General features: G+C 41.2%; 1 pseudogene; it reads left to right on the forward strand.

Moving 5' to 3' along the window:
* The first annotated feature begins 10,198 nt into the window (after positions 1 to 10,198).
* Positions 10,199 to 11,311, forward strand: LOC144289868 (adenosine 5'-monophosphoramidase HINT1 pseudogene; annotated as a pseudogene).
* Positions 11,312 to 18,306: the final 6,995 nt, after the last annotated feature.

Consider the following 18,306-nt stretch of genomic DNA (forward strand, 5'->3'; position numbering starts at 1 on the left):
AACTCTGAGAGGTGATTAGGAATCCTGGCTGCATCACTTTGGAGTGGAGATACTCAGGCAAGCAGAAACTTGAGATTTCTCCAGTGTAGTGGGGGCTCATTATAATAGGACTATGGGTTTTACAAAGTTCTGGTAAATCAGGAGGTTTTGTTATGTATATGCGGTTGAAACCAAGATCCTGCTGGGTCTGTTCCTGCTACTCAAGAGGGGAGAGGAAGAAAGGAAGGTGGAGAAGGGGCTGCCCATTTTGCATCGAAACATGGGAAGTCTTTGGCCATCCAGCAGCTTTTGATGGCTGAGGTGCAAGTAGCGCCCCATCCTTGAGTTGCATTGGGCATGCAACTCAAAAGATTTGCGGGTCCTGATGGAAGGATATGTAAATCTCACCCAATTCTCAGCTGCTCTTAACAGTTCATTTGAAATTGCATCTAATTTAGGCTCATTCATCCAGCGGACGTGGAAGAGCCTGCCACAAGGCCTGATAATCACTTCACAATGAAAACCTGACTGTAGGAACATCAGTGTTGCTATGACAACCACGAAAGAAGCCCGGTTGCCCACGGTTACCTATGTTAGCTGATGTCACTGGCGCTTGAGTCTTAGCTTGAATGAGCCTGGGGAGCATAATGGGGAGAGGCAATGGGAACTGTGTGAGTGGGTCTGAATGAAAGGACCTTTTTGCCCCCGTGGGCATCTCTGATACCCTTTTTGTTTTCTTATCACTAATGGGTTCATGAAGACTCTTTCTCATTATAGGACCATTGAGTTGTCATCTTGGAGCCAGAGAGTTCTAAAATGACCCCTCCGCTGAAAGCCCTTTCTTTTTTGGTTTCTTTAAAAAATTCTTTGTAAATTTAAAAAATAAGTAATACAATCGTGTGGCTCAAGCCTCAAAAAATGCAAAAGGGGTGTGGGGAGGTTCTCCTTCCCATCCTTGCCTCCCATCCACCCACTCCCTGTTTTTCCCCAGAGGTGGTTCTTATGCTGCTACCGATCAATACAAGATTTATTTCCTTCCTTTTATTTTTATACAAAAGAATTTATAAGACACATTAAAGAATAATGTATACACACCGTTCTGTACCTTGCTTTTTTCTTTAATATATCTTGAAATGGCCTCATATCAATCCATAAAGTACTTCTTCAATCTTCTTAACAGTGCAAAGTATTCCATTATATGGCTGTGCCAAATGTGGTTAACCAGTCCCTACTGATGGGCATGAAGGTTGCTTCCAGGTCTTTGTTGTCACAAAGAAGGTTGTAATGACAAGGCTTGCCTTAATGCCATTTTGCTTGAGCGAGAGAATTTCTAGCCGTCATGTTGCTGAGTATATGGATTTGTCACTTTAAATTGTCATCCGTGGATCTTCTGATTTGTGCGCCTCCCAGCATGTGAGGCCACTTCCCCACAGCCTCACAAAGAGCGTTTTGTCAAACTTCTGGGTTTTTGCCAATCTGGTAGGTGAGAAATGTTATCTCATTAGGGTTAGAATCTGCATTTTTCTTGTATGTATTTAATTTTATTGAACTGTCTATTCAAAGGTTTTGGGTTTTTCTCTTGGGTTGTTGGCCTTTTTCTTGGGAGGAATCTCTTAACATATTAGGGAGATTAGCCCTTTGTGCTATGAATTTCAATTATTTATTCTCTTTCATTTGCCATTTACCTTTGACCTTGACAGTATAGCATAACAGATATGAGCACAGACTCTGGAGCCAGCCTGTCCACATTCACATTCCAGCTCTGCCAATACGCTGTATGTGACTTTGAAAATTTGCTCCCTGGGCTCATTTCCTCATCTATAGAATGAGGATCATAGTGCCAACCTCATACGGCTGTGAAGATTAAATGCTTAATATATTTAAAGTGTTTGTAACAATGCTTTATACAGAACATGGTAAGTTCTATATTTGGTACCCATTATTATTTAAAACATTTTTCTGGTTCCTAGATTTTGAGTCACAATTAGGGAGGCCTTAGGAAACTTTCCCTATGCCGTCCTTTGCACTGCTCGTGATTTTTTTCACATACTTCTACCAGGAAAGTTATGTAGCCAAGTGGTTATGCACACTAGTTCTTTTGAGTCAGGCAAATCTGAGTTTCAGTGGCTACTCCCACCCTTACTACTAGCTAAGTGACCTTGACCAAGTCATTTCACCTCCTTAAATGAGGGTTAAAACAACACCTGCTTATAAAATGGCAGTGATCATTGGGACTGTGGCTGCTCCATGGTGAGTGTGCATGCAAAATAGATGGTGGCCATTGCTTTTATTATCATGGTGCTGGCCACATGGTAATCCATTTAATTTCCACTCCCTACTTTTCTTTCTTTTTAAAGATTTTATTTATTTATTCATGAGAGACAGAGACATGCAGAGACACAGGTAGAGGGAGAAGTAGGCTCTCTGCAAGGATCCCGATGCAGGACTTGATTCCAGGACCGGGATCACGACCTGAGCCAAAGGCAGATGCTCAACCACTGAACCACCCAGGCATCCCTCCTCTCCCTACCTTTCCAGGTCCCTAAGTGCAGGGACTGTGTACTGTTTTTTATCCCCAGAGGTCTGCATGGAAGAGCCCTAACAAATGCTGATTGATGAATGAGTAGAGAAACAAGCTCAAAGCACTTTAGAGATTGCTTAGTATAGATTATCTCCGGTGCTTTGCAGAGGAGAGAATGGAGGCAGAGTGATTTGCCCAGGGTCAGAATCGGAATGGAACCTGGAACTTTTGACTCTCGTTTTTGGAGGGGCTCTTTCTACCACTCAAAAGGCAACAGCTAGGTAGAGGAGAGAAAATTTGTAGCCCTTGATGCCATGTTGGCCCCAGACTAGGAAGGGCGATATTCAGTGTCCTTCACAGTGGACAACTCTCCTCATTACTGCACAGTGTCTTCCACTCCAGCTTCTGAAATATTATTCATTTTCCTTGCTTTTGGTAGACCCAATTTTTTTTTAAATATTGTATTTATTTATGATAGTCACATAGAGAGAGAGGGAGAGAGGCAGAGACATAAGCAGAGGGAGAAGCAGGCTCCATGCACCGGGAGCCCGACGTGGGATTCGATCCCGGGTATCCAGGATCACGCCCTGGGCCAAAGGCAGGCGCTAAACCGCTGCGCCACCCAGGGATCCCTAGACCCATTAAAAAAGAAAAAAAAAATGGGGCACCTGGCTGTCTCAGTTGGAAGAGTATGGGATTCTTGATTTTGGGGTTGTGAGTTCAAGCCCCATGTTGGGCATAGAAATTACTTAAATAAATAAATTTAAAAAACCCCTCGGGGTGCCTGGGTGGCTCAGTTGGCCAAATGTCTGGCTTTGGCTCAGGTCATGATCTTGGGGCCTGGGACCTGTATCAGCCTCCCTGCTCAGCGGGGAGTCTGTTTGTCTCTCTCCTGCTTCTCCTCCTGCTTGTGCTCTCTCTTTTAAATAAATAAATACAATCTTAGAAATCAATCAATCAATCAATCAACCAACCAACCAACCAAAAACTGTGGCATTGAACTGAATTTCTCTGGGCTTAGCTCCTCTGTCTCTAAAATGAGAGCAATCATTCATTTATTCTCTCGTTCATTGAATAAACATTCTTAGAGCTTCTGTAGACTCTATTTCTGCCTTTAATAGACCCCGAGCCTACGAAAATGGACAGAGTGAGAGCTTTGTGCTTAGGGAGTTCAGAGAACCATAGAGCAACTGCCCCAATAATCCATCAACAATGCCTGACTCTTGGGGTCCCTGGGTGGCTACAAAGTTAGGTGTCTAACTCTTGATTTTGGCTGTGGTCATGATCTCAGGGTTGTGGGATCAAGCCCTGAGTCGGGCTCTGCACTGGGCATGGAGCCTGCTTAAGATTCTCTCTCTCAAAAAAAAAAAAAAAAAAAAAGATTCTCTCCCTCTCCCTCTGCCTATCTCCAATCTCTCTCTCAAAAAACAAAACAAAACAAACAAACAAACAAACAAAACACAAAAAACCACACAAAAAACAAAACTCTTCTTTAGATTGCTGGGCTGCATAGGAGCCTGCATGTGGTGCCTTGGAGAACACAGCTGAAGAACTGTTTATCTGGCATGGGGTGGAGGTAATGAAACTTCAGAGAGCATGTGACATTGGAGCTGCCTTCTGAAGGATAACTAGGTGTACCAAGTTTATTGACCTTGTGCTGTTTTTAGATTTTTCTTGGCTGATAATGCCTTTGTATGACAGGCCTTGTTGGGAGCAGATGCAGAGATTACTCAGGAGCTCAGGGCTTTATACTTCTTTGATGTGATGATGCTTCCTGTAGCCAAGCCCTGGCAACCCTGGTTTCAACTTCCGTCCCCCGTGTGGGGATGCCAGATTTAGCAAATAAAAATCCAACACTCTAGTCAAATTGGAATCGCAGATAAGCTGTATTTGTTTGGGAGGTATTTATACTAAAAATTTATTTGTTGGTTATTTGAAATTCTAGCTTACCCGGGAAATCTGTATTTTATCTAGCAAACGTACCCTGTAGTACGTGCCAGAAAAATCTCACTGCTGGGGTTCCTTTTCTCCAGCAGGTTACCTTTTTAGACACAGAAGATTCAGGTTGGCTCAAGCCCTACTGCTTTCCTCAGCACCCATTGTTCCATGAGAAAACAGACATCTCTGCCACTCCAAACTTTGAGAGAGAAGGTTACCTCAGTGCTGCCATCTGGGGAAACTCCAACCTGCCCTGTTATTTCCTGCCTGTACAACCCACCTACCACTCTCAGTGTTCTCTAGATAGGAAGGAGACATCAGTGTCTGTGTTTGCAGACAGACCCCAGGTCCGAAATGCCAGGGGATATGGATACGCATTGCACTTTTCCAAGAAGGCTCAAAGTTTGGCAGTATAAAGTAACCCCCTCTGCTCCATAGGCTGGTTTAATAGCATCAGCTGGTATGCATTCATACATTTCCTAGCTCTGCCTATCTGGAAGAATGATGCTCCAGGAGCAACAAACATACTCGAAGCCCACATCTTAGTTTCTAAACACTATTCTCCAATAAAAGGAACAGAAGCTTGAGGAATGGCTGATTCCAGGATTGGGGGAGGGAGAGTACAAGATGAGCCTGGAGCATTATGTAACTACTCAAGTAAAGAAGTAGTCAGAAAAACCCAGAACAAAGTGAAACTAAAAACAAACAGTGGATGAAAGTGTTTCAAGAGGACTTAGGACCCAGTCTGGAAGAGCTCCCATGGCCAAAAGGGGAACAATTTGAGCAACAAAATAAATAACAATAGTATTAGATTAGAATCCAAGTAAGTGATTATTAACAAATGAATGAATGAATGAATAAATATATAGGAGAGAAGGAATAAACCTTACTGGATAATTCCAAATAATTTATGTAGATATCCCCTCTTGCCAAGAGATGGGACTTATTTCCTCCCTCCTTGAGTGTGGGCTGGACTTGGTGACTCACTTTCAAACATGGGAATATGGAAAATTAACAACTTTGCAATGAAGAAACCTGGCGGACACCACCTTGGCCAAGCGATCAAGTTCTAACATCACTAGATAAATCGTGGTGATCTTATGTGCCCTACATGCAATGCAGTGAGAAGGGTACTTTTACCTGTAAACCCTTAAGCCCAGTCTATTGGGAGAAAACATCAGGCAAAGTCAAATGGAGGAACATTCTTAAAACCAGCCGACCAGTATTCTTCAAAAGGTCAAGGTCATGTGGATGTCCAATTTTCCCAGCACCATTTATTGAAGAGACTGTCTTTCTTCCAATGGATAGTCTTTCCTCCTTTATCGAATATTAGTTGCCCATAAAGTTCAGGGTCCACTTCTGGATTCTCTATTCTGTTCCACTGATCTATGTGTCTGTTTTTGTGCGTGGTTTATGTATACAATGGAATATTACTCAGCTATTAGAAATGACAAATACCCACCATTTGCTTCAACGTGGATGGAACTGGAGGGTATTATGCTGAGTGAAATAAGTCAATCAGAGAAGGACAAACATTATATGTTCTCATTCATTTGGGGAATATAAATAATAGTGAAAGGGAAAATAAGGGAAGGGAGAAGAAATGTGTGGGAAATATCAGAAAGGGAGACAGAACATAAAGACTGCTAACTCTGGGAAACGAACTAGGGGTGGTAGAAGGGGAGGAGGGCGGGGGGTGGGAGTGAATGGGTGACGGGCACTGGGTGTTATTCTGTATGTTAGTAAATTGAACACCAATAACATTCTTTTTAAAAGAAAAAAAAAAAAAAAAAAAAAAGGTCAAGGTCATGAAAAGCCAGAGGAAAGACCGCTAAGCTCGCTGGTCAGAGGTGACTAAGGAAACATGGTGACTAAGTGCAGTGTGGCATCCTGATAGACTACTGGATTGAAAAACAAACATTCATGGAAAAGCTGGTGACATCCAACTTCACAGTAACGTACCAACATTGGTTTCTTAGACTTGACAAATGAAGCACAGTAACATAAAGTGTTAACGTTAGGGGAAAGTGGGTGGGGGAATATGGAAACTCGCTGCATTATCTTCTCAGCTTTCCTACAAATGCAAAATAACAAAGTGAAACAAAAACTGTAGGGCAGCTTAAACATATAAGAGTTCAGTTTCTTTCATGTACATTAAGTTCAGAGATAAACAGTCCAGGACTTAGATGGTGGCTCCATGATCCTCAGGGATCTGGGCTGCTTCTATAGATCTTCCGCCATTTTTAAGTCCTTTGCTTCATGACCCAGGATGGCTGCCAGAATGCCAGGCTTCCTGGCCGCATTCCACACGTCAGGAAGGAGGAAGGAGGTGGGACCAAGGAGGATAGGAACCCTTTTAGTTATTTCCCTTTAAAGAGCTTACCCAGAAACCCTACTTCTACCACATTGGCTGGGGCATATCCAGTTGCAAAGGAGGCCAGGAAATGCAACCTTTTTCTGGATGCATTGTGCTCTGAATAAAACCAGCGATCTGTTATGAAGGAAGAAATGAATACTGGTTAGGCATCTAGTGATTGTTGAGCTTTCTGTTTATATGTATCAGGTGGTCTGTGACCTTCTTACCTCAGTTGTACCTGGAGGAAGGAAGACCGGCTCCCATGAAGTCACCTTCTGTTTCTGTGTCTATTTTCTTGCCTTGAAGAAGGGAAATGTCCCAATACTTCCTTTTTTTTTAAAGATTTATTTATTTATTTATTCATAAGAGAGAGAGAGAGAGAGAGAGAGAGAGAGGAGAGAGGCAGACACAGGCAGAGGGATAAGCAGGCTCCATGCCGGGAGCCTGATGTGGGACTCGATCCTGGGACTCCAGGATTGTGCCCTGGGCCAAAGGCAGGCGCTAAACCGCCAAGCCACCCAGGGATCCCCCCGATACTTCCTACCAGGTTGACAACTTACTTCCCTTCATAGATCTCTGCATTAAAAACTTCAGTTTTCTGGTTCTGTTGGTTGGTTGGAAGTGAGCATTGAAGGACAGTTTACTTCTCTCTGGCAAGCTGTGTGCGTAATCTCAGATTCCTTTGCTCTGGGGCTCTAGGTCTTTGTCAATTTATAATAGGGCTACATCCCAATATACTTATCCTAAATAAAAAATATCATGAGTTGAAAATATGTCTAATACACCTTACCTACTGCACATAACAGCTTACCCTCACCTCTCTTAAATGTGCCCACGATCTTTATATTAACCTGCAGTTGGGCAAAATCACCTAACACAAAGTCTATTTAATAATAAATTATTGAATAACTCATGTAATTTATTAAGTACTGTACCAACAATGAAAAACAGAATAGTTGCATAAGTACAGAGTAGTGTTAAGTATGTCAGTTGTTTACTCTTGTGATTGTGTGGCTGACCAGAAGCTGGGGCTCTCAGCTCATGGCCAGCATCACGAGAGAGAATTGTACGACATGTTGTTAGTCCAGGAAAAGATTAAATTCGACATTCAAAGTATGTTTTTTGCTGAATGCCTATTGCTTTCGCAACATTATAAAGTCGAAAAATCATAAGTCAAGCCATCTTAAGTCAGGCACCATCTGTATAGGTAAAATTTGGGGCAGCAGGGAATGTCTGTTTAATATCCTATGAAACAAGGTCACTGAGATAATTGAGAAGCAAGATTGACAGGGTGTGCATTTTACATGATCTGGTGATAGGACAGATTGGCATCTCTCCCTCCTCCAGAAGGTAATTTGGCAGATGTATCCAAAGTCTTCAAAATATTTACACCTTCTAGAAATTGTTTTCAGGAAGTCATCTGAATACAAGAAACAAAGAAGTACTCAGAGATATTTATTTCAGGGTTATTTATAATGTGAACAAAATAGGAACCAATGTGAAGTAAAATGATGGACCATTTATGAGGTGGGATTTTATGTAGCCAATAATGATAATGTTCGTTATGATTTAAAAATAGCATGGGGGTGTCAGCATGGCTCAGTTGGTTAAGATATAGGGTCTTTGTGAATGTAATTAAGTGAAGGATCTTGACATGAGACCATCGTGGATTTGGGGTGGGCCATGAATCCAGTGACTGGTGACCTTGTCAGTTAAGGACAGGACATGCACAGACAGGTACAGAGAGAAGAAGGTTGTGTGAACATTGAGGCAGAAACCCAGTAGGTGTGCAGCCCCGAACCAAGGACTTTCAAGAGTGGTTGGGAGTCATCAGAAGCGGGAAGAGAAGCATGGAACAGATTCTCACAGCCTCCAGAGGGAAGCGACACTGTCAGCAACTTGACTGCAGACTTGTAGCCTCAAGAGATGCTACTGTGAGAGAATAAGTTTCTTTTTAAGCCATGGAGTTTGTGGTAATTTGTTACTGGCAGTCCTAGGAAAATAATCCACCTCTCACTTCTTTTCCTCTGCCCCCGCATGTGCATTAGGACTTATTTTAACCTTTTTTATTTCTAAACTTTGCAGTGATCTTTCCAGTGATGAGCATGCATTTCATTTGGAATGGGAAAAGATAAACTTAAGAGGAAGGAGGGCAAGGATCTGAAAATGCAGCATTTGGGGAAGATCAAGACCATGCAGAGTCTGGCTGAGGTGGGTCAGGGTGACTCTGTGTGTCCAAGACTGAGATGCTGGTGGCTTAACAGGATGGAAGATTGAAACCACCTGTGTCAACATGATTACCATTTACTCCAGAAAACTCTTGCCCGGGAAGATAAGACTGTAAACCCTTAAATATTTCACCATTTGCTTTGGACACTCCTGAAAACTGATTTATTTAAACAAGAGATTGCCCAGTTGGGCACATAGTCCTGTTCTTAGAAGCACTGGCTGCTCTCCTCAGCAAAAAGTCCATTTACCAAACAACCATTTACTAATAAAGACTCATTCTAAGGTTCCTGCCTTTCCGTGGCTGCCAATCCTAGACTGTATTTTTTTTAATTTTTATTTATTTATGATAGTCACACACAGAGAGAGAGAGGCAGAGACACAAGCAGAGGGAGAAGCAGGCTCCATGTACCGGGAGCCCGATGTGGGATTCCATCCCGGGTCTCCAGGATCGCGCCCTGGGCCAAAGGCAGGCGCCAAACCGCTGCGCCACCCAGGGATCCCAATCCTAGACTGTATTAAAAGACCTGCCTTAAGCCACTTGAGCTCAGACACCAAAACCCAATAGGTATCTGCCTCTGGTCTGCTCCTGAGAGCCTCCTAGGCTTGATTGAGGTGGAGCTGCTGCCTCTGACAGCACATAGGTAAAAACTATGGCTTTGTTTTGTGCACAGGATGTTCTGGTGGTCTTTTCTGGGTGGTCACAATGTACAAGTCTTTGTGTGTATGTGTGTGCTCACGTGTGTGAGTGCAAAAGGAGGTGAGTGTATTTATGCACATGTGCACATAGTGGTCAGAGGTTGGGTTGCAGAGTCCAGCAATTTGTGATTGGTCCTGAATGTCAAGCTAGGGGATTTGAATTCTCTTTCATAGGCAGTGGGAGCCTTGAAGACTTGAATAGAGAGATGACGACATGCCTAGGTCAGCATTTTGGAAAGATCTGTGATTCCAGGCTCAGGAGAAGTCTCAGGACCATAGCTAAACCCAGGGCATAGAGTGGACAAGATTGCCAGACAACAATGCAATGGATGACTAGGATGAAAGCTGGCTGCTGGTTCTTTCCACTTGTCTAGCAGGAGGTAGAGCCTATGCCCTTCCCTTTGAATCTGTAGCCTTGGGCCTCGTTTCGTGGGATCAACAGAATGCAATGGAAGTGATGGAGTGTAACTTCTGAGGCTATGCCTTCAGAGATTGGCAGCTCTGACTTCCTCTTTGGAATGTTTCCTTTTGAACCAGACTGTAAGAAGTTTGATACCCTTGAGAACACCGTGTTGGAAGGAAGCCCATACTCACCATGTAAAAAGAGAGAGGCCACGTGGAAAAAAGCATGGAGGCACAACAAAAAGAAGTGAAGCTTTCTTGAAAATTCTACTCCAGTTCAGCCACTAGCTGAATGCAGCTAAGTGAATGACCCCAGCTGATGCCACTTGCAACAGAAAAGCCACCAGCTGATCCCTCTCTGGATTCCTGTCTCACAGGAATAGACAACCCAGAGAAACAGCTAATGTTTCTCGAATATTTAGTGCATGTCAAGGATGGTGGTAGGCCGTATTGTTAGGATGTCAGTTATCCATGATTCGTTTTACAAATTCTTGTTATTTTAGCCACTTAGATTTTAATATTCGTGATTCTCATTAGCTATTTACCTGAAAATATACCTATTACATATGTAACTTTTCTTTTTATTCGTAAGTAATTGCTGAATCAGAAATATTTTCTTGGCGCGGGAGGAGGCTGCAAGGGCCGATGAGATTGCCAAGGCTCAGGCCACCTGGGCTGGAGGTGACATGATCTTCAGAAAGATCATCCGCAAGGAAATCCCAGCCAAAATAATTTTTGAGGATGACCAGTGTATTGCTTTCCATGACATTTCCCCTCAAGCACCAACTCATTTTCTGGTGATACCCAAGAAACATATTTCCCAGATTTCTGTAGCGGAAGATGATGATGAAAGTCTTCTTGGACATTTAATGATTGTTGGCAAGAAATGTGCTGCTCATCTGGGCCTGAAGAATTATTATCGAATGGTGGTGAATGAAGGTTCAGATGGGGGACAGTCTGTCTATCATGTTCATCTCCATGTCCTTGGAGGCCGGCAGATGAATTGGCCTCCTGGTTAAGCATGTTTTAGGGATAATTTTCCCTTCTCTAGGCAATGGTCAATATTTTTAAGTTCCAGTATGTTAAACAGTATACTTACTTTTGCCTTATGTATGGATAGATTGAGGAAGTAGTTTTTAAAACCCATACATAATAAAAGACAATGTTGCATGGTTAAAAAAAAAAAGAAATATTTTCTCAACATATATTAAAGTCAAATAAGACGTAAGTCAAGAAGAATCCAACTTTGTGTCCTGAATTAGTCACATATGCTATCTTTCTTTTTCTTTCTTTCTTTCTTTCTTTCTTTCTTTCTTTCTTTCTTTCTTTCTTTCTTCTTTCTTTCTTTTTTTTTCCTTAATATTTCATTTATTAGAAGGAGAGAGATCAAGAGCACAAGTGAGAGGGAGGGGCAGGGGGAGAGGGAGCAGCAGACTCCCCACTGGTCAGGGAGCCTGATGCAGGGCTTGATCCCAGGACCCTGAGATCATCACCTGAGTTGAAATCAAGAGTTGGACAGCCAACCTACTGAGCCACCCAGGTGTCCCATAGACTACCTTACACAATAAAACTTTGGTGGAAAAAAAGTACAGTGCTAGGCCTCCCCTCAGTCATCCTAGAGGTGGGCGTTGTTGTTACCTCTGTTGTACAAAGTGGGGCACAGACATGAGGGTTGGAACTAAAGAGAATGCAGATATGGGTGAAGGAGAGTCAGGTCAGGAAATTGAGATGGAACAACAGAGAGGTCAGACGGTGTGGAGAAACCAGGTGGCCCTGCCCTTGGTCTGGGCTTCCTTTATAGGATTTGGTATTCAGAGAGGGATGATAACTTGGATTTGGGCTGACTCTTGACTGGAAGTGTGTGTCTTGCCTCTTTCCTCAGACTCCCCAACCAAAGTACATCCAGGTTAACCTACCTCCCATACTCCCCATTAACATTTCCAGGTAAAACCTGGAATTGGGGTGAAGCCTTACTGTTAATTTTCTTTTAAAAGGGAGAAATGGGTAGCAGAGAGAGAGAGAGGCTGGTCCTAATCCATTAAATTGATTGGCTCAAAATATTTGCCTCCTTGGATTTCAGTAGCCTGGAGAAATCTACTCCTTAATGAGGCATTTCACCAACTATAAATTAATATGCAAATCTATGCAAATAATGTGCAACTCTTTCTGAGCCTCTTAGACAGGTTTTTGTTTCCGACAGAATTACTTCACCACGTCAATTCAATTGGGTAGAAAAAACCCTTTGCAAATGGGATTTTCATATTAGCAAGAGCTGCCGTGGATTAAGTATCTGGCATTTGATGCATCTATTTATAACCCTCCAACACAGAACTGGGCAAACTCCAGACGGCATCTTGGAGTGGGATGCCAAGTTTGCCTACAAAGCTCAGGAATATAAAAGCCATCACCTTAAGTAACGCTCTGTCTCTACCATTAGGCTGAAACATTTCACTGTAAGAGCTGGGTTCAAATGCTAAGCTATCAACACCAGATTCTTTAATTTCCATTGTAGGAAATGTATGAGGTATGTGATGTTGTTAACACCACGTTTATTTTTTCTGATGTGGAAATAATTACCGACAGGCAGATAAGAATGGAAGTTAAGTGTGCATGTTCTGGGGCCGGGGCCTGGGTTTGAGCTGAGATCCACCACTTCCCAACCAGCAGAATGGGGCTTTTTACTTCTTGTGTCTCATTTTCCCCATCTGTAACTCTCAGGGCTAAGATGAGAGCTCATGGGCAACAGATGATGCCTGGCACTAAGGAACTACCCAGTAAAGGTTAGCAAGTGCCAGTAAATAATGAAGATTTTAATGGGAGGGAATTTCTTGATCTGTCTGAACTACTGAAGTAGGAGCATGAGAAGATAATCAAAATCTGGTCATTGTTTTCAGCCTGATTTATAGGGTGACACCTGACCCTATGCAGATTCAAAGCATGTTGAAGAATGGAGAATAAGAATAAGGCAAGATGTAAAGGAGAACATCTCATTTTTGGAAGGCAAGCTTTTTTTTTTAAATATTTTATTGAGATTTGATTGACATAACTTTAAGATGTAAAACATGGGATCTGGTACATTTCTACATTGCAATATGGTTATTGCCTTAGGGTTAGTGACCACCTCTCTCACGTGACATAATTATAATTTCTTTTAAAACATTTTTATTTATTTATTTATTCATGAGAGACACAGAGAGAGAGGCAGAGACACAGGCAGAGGGAGAAGCAGGCTCCATGCAGGGAGCCTGATACGGGACTCGATTCCAGAACTCCAGGATCACGACCTGGGCTGAAGGCAGGCACCAAACCACTGAGCCACCCAGGCATCCCTAGCATTTCTTTTTTGTAGTGGGAACAATTCAGATCTAGTGTCTCATCAGCTTTGAAGTCTATAACACAGTATTGTGGCTTATGATCACTATGCTCAGAAGGCAAGCACTCTTCTTTTTTTTTTTTTTTAAAGATTTTATTCATCTATTCATGAGAGACACAGAGAGAGAGAGGCAGAGACACAGGCAGAGGGAGAAGCAGGCTCCCTGCAGGGAGCCTGACGTGGGACTTGATCCCGGGTCTCCGGCCCTGGGCTGAAGGTGGAGCTAAACTACTGGGCCACCACGGCTGCCCGGCAGCACTCTTCTTAAAAAAATGTTTACTCCAACTGTTCCCCCCAAATTTCAAACTTCGTTATAAAATTTACTCATATTCACAAAAGTTGAGCATATGATAATGAACCTCACATACTTATCACCAAAATCCAGTTACAGACATTTCACCACACTTCATATTCTACTGTTTTTTTCCTTTCTTCTCCAGTATTTTATTTTTTTAAAGATTTTATTTTTCAGTAATCTCTATGCCCAACGTGGGACTTGAACTCACAATCCCGAGATCAAGAGTTGCCTGCTCCTCTGACTGAACCAGCCAGGCATCCCTCTGCTCTAGTGTTTTCAAGCAAATCTCTGCCATCAAGTCATTTCATTCCTAAGTATTTACAAATGTATCTATATAAAATACATTTTCTTATGTAACATAGTATTTTTATTACCCTGCCTGTTTTAGTTTTTTATGACTGTTGTCATGAATGACCACAAACTTACCGGTTTAAGACAACACATATTCATTATCTTGCAGTTTTGAGGGTCAGGATTCCAAGTCTTCCTGGACTAAAATCAAGATGTTGACAGGCCTGTGTTCCTTTCTGGAGGCTCTAGGGATGAATCCATCTCCTTGCCTTTTCTGGCTTCTAGAGACTTCTGAGTTCCTTGGTTTGTAGCCCTGTTTCCTCTGTCTTCAAAACCAGCTCCAGTGGTTTGCAGCCTTAGCCTTCTATCTTCCTCTTTAAAAAAAAAATCTTTAAATTTTATTTATTTATTCATGAGAGACACACACATAGAGGCAGAGACACAGGCAGAGGAAGAAGCAGGCTTCATTCAGGGAGCCTGACATGGGGCTCGATCCCAGGTCTCCAGGATCACTCCCTGGGCTGAAGGCAGCGCTAAACCGCTGAGCCACCGGTGCTGCCCTCTTTTCTTTTCTTTTCTTTTCTTTTCTTTTCTTTTCTTTTCTTTTCTTTTCTTTTCTTTTCTTTTCTTTCCTTTTTTTCTTTTCTTTTCTCTTCTTTTCTTTTCTTCTTTTCTTTTCTTTTCTTTTCTTTCTTTTCTTTTCTTTCTTTTCTTTTTTCTTTTTTTTCTTTTCTTTCTTTTCTTCTTTTCTTTTCTTTCTTTCTTTCTTTCTTTCTTTCTTTCTTTTTTTTTTTTAAGAGATCTTATTTATTTATTCATGAGACACACAGAGAGAGGCAGAGACATAGGCACAGGGAGAAGAAGCAGGCTCCTTGCAGGGAGCCCGAAGCGGGACTCGGTCCCAGGACCCTGGGATCACGACCCGAGCCAATGGCAGATGCTCAACCACTGAGCCACCCAGGCTCCCCTCCTTCTTCCTCTTTAAGGACTTTTGTGATTACAGTGGATTCACGGATATAATCTGGGATAATCTCCCCGTTTTAAAGTCGGGTGACTAGCATTTGCAATTTTAATTTCCTTTTGCCATGTAACAACATAACATACAGGTTCCTGGGACAAGGTTGTGTACATCTTTGGAGACCATTATTCTGTCTGTCATGATACCTAAAGCAGTTAACAATACTTTCCTAATATCATTTGATAGCAGGCCCGTATTAAAATTTCCTCATTTGGGGACACATGGGTGGCTCAGCGGTTTAGCCTCTGCCTTCGGCCCAGGGCATGATCCTGGAGACTCGGGATCGAGTCCCACGTCGGGCTCCCTGCATGGAGCCTGCTTCTCCCTCTGCCTCTCTCTCTCTCTCTCTCTCTGTGTGTATCTCTCATGAATAAATAGATAAAATCTTAAAAAAAAACCAATAAAATTTCCTCATTTGCCTGAAAAATATTTTTTTCTACATTTTTTTTTTTCAGATGGGGACTGAAACAAAGCCCACATGTTATATTTGGATGTTGTTTCTTAAATCTTTTTGTCTAGAATAGTCTCTCCTCTTCCCTTCTGCCCTGGTTTTCCCATGCCATTGGCTTGTTAAAGAAACTGAGCCAGGTGCCCTGTAAAATGTCCCATGTCTGCTTCATAGTGTCATTTAATTGGTTTCCCTGTCCCACAAACTTCCTGAATACCAGATGTTAGGTCTATAACTTGGCTAGATTCAAGTTCAACTTTTTTACAACAATACTTTATATTGGGAAGCCTGGGTGGCTCAGTGGTTGAACAGCTGCCTTTGGCTCAGGGAGTGATCCTGGAGTCCCAGGATTTTAAAATAAAATCTTAAAAAAAAAAAAAAAAGAAGAAAAAAGAATACTTCATATTACAGCACATTGGGGACGCTCATAATATCTGGCAAAGCTAAAATTGTGACTTCCCAGTCTTTCCATTTTTTAAAAAGATTTTATTTATTTATTCCTGAGAGACACAGAGAGAGGGGCAGACACATAGGTGGAGGGAGAAGCAGGCTGCCCATAGTGAGCCTGATGCACCACTCAATCCCAGGACCCCAGGATCATGACCTGAACCAAAGGCAGACACTCAACCACTGAGCCACCCAGGTGCTCCCCCCCAATCTTTTCATTTGCATAGTTACCTCTCATCTTTCTTTTTCTTAATGATTTTAGTGCTATTGTTTCCCAAATCAGTTATTTCATTAGGCATTGCAAAGGGTGATTTTTTAATTCTTTCGTTCCTTTTATATTCATTAGTTGAAAATCTTCCATAAGGAGAGACTTTTTCTCATCAGCTAGGACTATTTGGTTACCTGAATATATAGTTTTATAAGATAGATATGCTCAATTTTCAGAGTAAGGAGTTACCTCTTAAGCTTCTAATTGTGAACAAAGAAATTGTTTATTTTCATTTTCTTTTCACTGTTTTTTTGATATTGATGTGAAGTCATGGATTTTAAAAAAAATTTAAATTTTTTTAGAGAGACAGAGGGAGAGGGGAAGAAAGAATCTAAAGCAGGCTCCAAGCCCAGTGCAAAGTCTGATGTGGGGCTCAATCCCATGACCCTGAGATCATGACCTGAGCTGAAATCAAGAGTCGAATGCTTAACCAACTGAGCCATCCAGCACCCTGAACTCATGATTTTTTTGTTCCATATGTTTTAATCTGTCCAGTAATTTTTTTTTAAGATTTTGTTTATTTATTCATGATAGACACACAGGGAGAGGCAGAGACAGAAGTAGGCTCCATGCAGGGAGCCCGATGCGGGACTCAATCCCGGGACTCCAGGATCATGCCTGGACTGAAGGCAGGCGCCAAACCGCTGAGCCACCCAGGGATTCCCATAATTTTTCTTTTTGATACTGACATTGTACCATCTATAGCTAGTGACAATCCTTTTAAGTTGACTTCTGTTTCCTTTTGAAGTGATCCTGTCGATTTTATCTTCCTTGCTTTCTACACAGAGTCCTGGACATTTCCTTCCTCTAACCCAGAACTAGCTATTTTTGCATGATCTCTGATTACTTTTGTGGGAAATGGTATCTAGAAGCCACAGTCCGAGTGGCATGAATACTCTGTGTGCTATTCAGACTTTTTCATAGTTTCTAGACCTCATCAGTGGCCCAAAGAAAAATAAATAATGCATTGCTACTGATACTTAAAATTCAAATTTATGCTTCCAAGGCTTTTACATAACTTTGATTTTATCCTTGTATTGCTTTTTTAATAAGAAAAAAGTTTGGTTTCCAATCTCACTAACATAACTACTTATTTATCTATCCTACAAGTTTCAAAGTAACAATTTAAATATTACTTTTAGTAGTGAGATTACTAAATAAAGTTTAAGATTTCTTTATATTCTTTTTCATCTTTAGAATAAAGCTCACTAAATCTGTACTGTCAAATCTGTGTTATGAAATTGTATCAATAGTTTATTTCTCTGTGTGTTTTTCCCTACAAGTTAATCTTCAGATAGGTTCATTTGTTTTGTTTTCAGGTTTGCTTTAGCTCTTTTTTCTCATTTCTACTCTATTTTAACAATTTTTTTTGAGTAAGTAAAATGAATGATTCTACAGTCAAAACTATATAATCCAATGTATAAAAAAATCTTACATTTATCACTGCCTCTTCTCCTTTTTCCTTCTTTTATTCATAGGGTAATATTGGTTTTTGGTTTATCTTTCTAGTGTTTTGCTTTGATTTACAGATATGCCAAAATATGTGTGTGTGTGTGTATATATTTATATTCCCTCTCTTTTATACATAAAAGGCAGCTTTTATCAGTTAATGGGTATACTGGAAAGTTCCACATTGGCACATAGAGATTTTTTTTTTTTTTACTTCTTTATTTTGCAAATCACCTCTCAATGGATATTTGAGTTGCTTCTGATGTTTTTCTAATTTTTTATTATTACTAATAATGCTATGAGAAAAAGCCTTGTCCATTTATTATTTTGTATTTTTAGTAGTGTGTCTTTTGCCCCACTTGACATTTTAAAAATAAATCTTGTTTTCTGAAATAACATTAGATTTACTAATTATAAATATAGTACAGTTTCCATAAACCTCACATCCAGTTTCTCTTATTATTAACATCTGGCATTAGTATGTTAGTATGATTCATTACAATTAATGAACCAATATCAATGCATTATTTATTTATTTTTTAAAAATTTAAAATTTATTCATGAGACATGGAGAGAGAGGCAGACACAGACAG

The sequence above is a fragment of the Canis aureus genome, chromosome 2 (assembly GCF_053574225.1).
Source record: "Canis aureus isolate CA01 chromosome 2, VMU_Caureus_v.1.0, whole genome shotgun sequence".
NCBI classification, from domain to species: domain Eukaryota; kingdom Metazoa; phylum Chordata; class Mammalia; order Carnivora; family Canidae; genus Canis; species Canis aureus.